Here is a 4,708-nt window from a genome sequence, read left to right on the forward strand (position 1 = left end):
GAGCTGTGAGGGGTGTGGAGCACAGGTGTGATGGGGAGCGGCTGAGGGAGCTGGGATGGGTCAGTCTGGAGAAGAGGCTCAGGGGAGACCTTATTACTCTCTGCAACTGCCTGAAAGGAGGTTGTGGTGAGGTGGGGGTTGGCCTCTGCTCCCGTGTAACAGTAGCAGAATGAGAGAGGGAGCAGCCTTAAGTTGTGCCAGTGAGGGTTCAATTTTGATATTAGAAGAAATTTCTTCTCATGTCAATGCACTGAAACAGGTTACACATTTTCCACACCCCAAACTACTTTCATCTTCCCTCACCACTGCAGTTTTATTGCTGAGCATGGCATTACAGGGTATAAAAAATTCCTTTGGCCAGGTCTAGATCTGTCCACTTCCTTGCCCAACTCTGACCTATTTGCTGGTAGGTACACAGGTAAAAAAAACTAGTTTTGACACTGCCATCACTGTTCAGCAAAAGTGGAAGCACTGTTGCATTACTGACGATGTTTTTTGCCACTAAACTTAAAACACAGCACAATATAGGCTGCTGTAAATGAGGTTACCTGCATCCCAGCCAGACCCAGTAAAAGATCATCATAGAATCAAAGAATGGTTTGGGCTGGAAGGGACCCTTAAGATCATTTATTCTAACCTCCTGCTGTAGACAGGGACACCTCCCTCTAGACCAGGTTGCTCAAAGCCCCATCCAGCCTGGCCTTGAATGCTTCCAGGGAGGAGACATTTGCAGCCTCCCTGGGCAACCTGTTCCAGTGTCTCACCACCCTCACAGTAAAGAATTTCTTCCTAATATCTAGTCTAAATCTACCCTCTTCCTGTGTAAAGCCATTTCCTCTTGTCCTGTCACTTCCTGCCCTGATAAAAAGTTCCCCCTCAGCTTTCATCTAGGCTCCTTTCAGGTGCTGCAGGGCTGCTATAAGGTCTCCTCAGAGCCTTCTCTTCTACACTCTGAAGAGCTCCAGCTTTCTCATCCCGTCCTTGTAGGGGAGGTGCTCCAGCTCTGATCATCTTCGTGGCCCTCCTCTGGACTGTTCCAAGAGTTCCGTGTCCTTGTGTCAGCGGCTCCAAAACTGGATGCAGTACTCCAGATGCTATCTTACAAGAGCAGAGTAGAAGGGCAGAATCACCTCTTTCCCTGCTGATCATGTTTCTCTTAACACAACCCAAGATACGGTTGGCCTTCTGTCTTCTCATAAGGCTCATAAGGTTCCTCTGCCAGCAATTGCTGCTTCTCGTATATATCAGAGATGTATGCTTAACCCATTACCATATAGTAATTTCTGATTTCTAACAAAAATGAGAGGGTTCGTAAAGGGGAAAAAATGAATAGATCAGACATCTAATACAGGGATTGGTAAGAGAAACAGAATTTTAAATTATCAGGCGGTAAAATGGAAGGTGGGCTCCTTGAGATATCAGAAGACTGATAGAAGAAGCAAGAAGAATCCAGGGAATAGAAGCACAGCCAGGATTCGTAATGAGAAGCCAGGCTTCAGACACAATATAGAAATGTAACTAGAACAGACTAAATATATATATATTTACATATATAAGGAGCTATACAGAGTCCTGGGTAGGTAAGGGAGAAAAGTGGTATAGAAAAAAAATTATAGAATATCTCAAGTTAGAAAGAAGCCATAAGGATCGTTGAGTCCAACTTCTGGCTACACACAGCACCACCCAAAAATCTGACCATAAGAATATGGGAAGAGATAACAGTACAGATACAGATCAGCTGGCATGAAGTGGTTGTAGGAGAGAAGTGGAACAAGGAGCACAGGGAGCTTGGGCTACAGCTAGAGGAATGGAGAAAGCACTGCTAAAGTGCTAGTAAGATTGGCCTGTAGGATCTACAGAGGATAAAGATTTCATCTGTTCATGCCACTGAGTGAATGGTTTGGTAATTGTATATGTAATAGTAATAGAAGTATAATCTGTGATTTCATGCATTATTTGAATACAACAGGCCCTTTGTAGAGAAGAATCCCATTGGGAAGCACAGATAGACTCTTATTAATGGACTGCAACTTGAAAGAAAGCTTTAATTTTTTTTGTTGTTCAAAATAAATAAGAACATAACTGATATATACAGTTCAGAGGTCCACAGAGCCACTGTTCCACCCCTTGCATCTGTTTATACTTTTGATCCTCACAATGTCCTGTAAAGTTCTATGGATTGGCTTTGTAGTGTCTTTTGGCAGATAATGGGATGGGGAAAGAGGAAATTCTTCTCACTGCTTGCTGTAACCTTGTTGCCTGTTGACAAGGAGCGCAGGATGAAATGTTCTAGTATTGTAAATAATATCTCTTCCCTACTCACCTCTTTCATGCTGGCCTTAATTTTACAGCCTCCAAAACCATTCTGCCTCTAACAACTTAGCCAGAATAACAGTATTTATATTATTAGCATTCATGCTTTTAACAAATAGCTCCACAACTGATTGTAAAATCTTAGTATTGATTTGTTTAATTTTCTGGGCATTTCTTACTCTAATGAGCAGAGTAGGTTGGAGCCTGCAATTGCAATTTTTGCTCTCTGTTTTTTTTGGCATTGACATTTCTTTGTTGTGTATTTCTAAAATAGTGGTAGATGTTCCCTGTGGCTGCTGCTAAGAATTTAATTATTATTTGATTTAGCATTTTTATTACTTAATATTCAGCTGAAAAACAAGGAGCCTAGGTATATTAGATGTATCAATTTAAATCTTTTCAGCTAAAGTACTGTCTAAATGGACACTGTTTTGAAAATACAAAAGGGATTTTTTTATGGCATGCTAGAGTTTTAGGTAACTTACAGAAGTTTCTTAACAGAGGATGCTGCTGCCCTCTCTGACTTCAGTTCCATTACTTCAAGAACTCTAATTTCCATTAAGACAGGGAAATCTTCAGAAGCATTTACAGTCTGTTCAGTACCAGAAGTACACATGCTGTGTGCATTTATTGGCTCTTTTCTTTCCACTGGTGCTCAGATATTTTTCTTACCCTGTTCTCCATCCCTCTTAACTGCAGCAATAGTTTATTTGGAAAGTAACTGCTAATACTGAGATATTTTTAGATGCCTTTAATGTAATGCAGTAGGTGTCAAAGAGGAGAGCCTGTTCCAAATGACCATCTGGCTCTCTGCAGGAGCTTAGTAGATCACAAATAGTTCACCAGACCCACTCTGAGGAGCACTGACGCTTTGGTTTCCCATTAGAGAAAAATCTGTGAAAGCTGCCTCTGCCTATGTGTTCTCATTCCAACTCTGCATACTGGACAAAACCCAGCCATGTTGGCATTGAAGCAAAAAAGGAATTGGGATAAGGAAGGGTGGAGTTTGTAGCTACTGAAAGCTGCCTCAGTAGTACGCTCAGTTTTCTGGTTCTTTGACATCTTTTGCTGAGTCTGAATTTTTTTGAATATCAGCATGATCTGTGCCTTACATTTATGTCCTACTTCAGGAAGCTAAATTCTCGTCTTTTTTTTCTTTTCATAGAGCCTCCCTTTGGTTTGCTTAATAATGTTATTCCTGTAAGATATCTTTTCTTCCTTCATTGTTGCTGTTCAAGAGTTGCTGTATTTTTACCATAAATGACTACATTAGATAGAAACAAGGACACTAGAAATCTTTGTTAATGATTATGTGTCATACACAGCTAGAGCAAAATACAGCAGTCTGTAAGCAGCCTGATACAACTGTGGAACAGATCATGTTTGAAGTGTAATTTTCTTTGGCAGGAAATACTTCTTAGCAGCTCCAGAAAATATCCAATGTGTTGTAGGCATCTTTGGAGTAGGTGTTTTCAGCAAGACAAGCAAGTAATCATACTTTCAGCACATTGTTCTGGTTTCATAAAGATTTTCATATAAACAGCAGATTTATTTCAATAAGTTAAAAATAATCGTTAAAATCCTATGTAGAGAAGAAAGACTTCTCACAGCTACAGCTATAGTCAAAAGGAAGAGTTTGAGAGTTTATGTAGCAGTGGTGAGCGATGAGAAAGTTTGCATCAGCCTATGCATAGGCAGTGGCATAGCATGAGGAGGCCTCTGGCAAGGCTCTGGCAGTGTTGTAGCTAGGTTACAACAGAGTTCCTGTATCATATCCTGCCTGGGAAGGGAGGGGTGTCTAGATTTGCAAATCCCTCTGGTTAGATCAAGGTGAAACAACGCCCAAGGTCTGTGTATAAGGGAAAAAACATAAACTGTAATAGGAGATATCCATAAAACAGTTATCCTGCATGCGTTGGCTCTCCCGCAATTCTATCTGCTTAAGCTGTGCAGTTTTATAAGAAATTCAAGTAAGTTTTGGGTTACTTAACAGCTTAAAGAAAGGAGATCACCAGTCCAGGTCCCACATCAAGCGTTTTGACAAGAGGGCATGGAACAAAGGAGGGATGCAGCAGTGAGAAGGGCAAGGACAGTCTTTCAGCCATTTTTGTAGATGGCTCCAGTTCCAGAATGGATTGAGACACCAGACATCAGCAATCAAAGCAAAGGGCACCAGACCCCTCCTGTGACCTGACCATTTCTAGGGTATTGTTTTGGGCTCTTCCAGGAGGGGTTGAAACATGAGTCAAATTAAGGGAAGAAACACCCAGCTCCTGCCTGTGACTTAATTTTCTATCAAAGTGGTGTCTCCACTCACTCCCACACGTGGGGCTCCTCCCCTACAGCCTTCCTGCGGTACCACCCTGTAAAATAGCTGAAAAAATCACTATCGGAA

This window comes from Meleagris gallopavo, chromosome 1 (assembly GCF_000146605.3).
Source record: "Meleagris gallopavo isolate NT-WF06-2002-E0010 breed Aviagen turkey brand Nicholas breeding stock chromosome 1, Turkey_5.1, whole genome shotgun sequence".
NCBI classification, from domain to species: domain Eukaryota; kingdom Metazoa; phylum Chordata; class Aves; order Galliformes; family Phasianidae; genus Meleagris; species Meleagris gallopavo.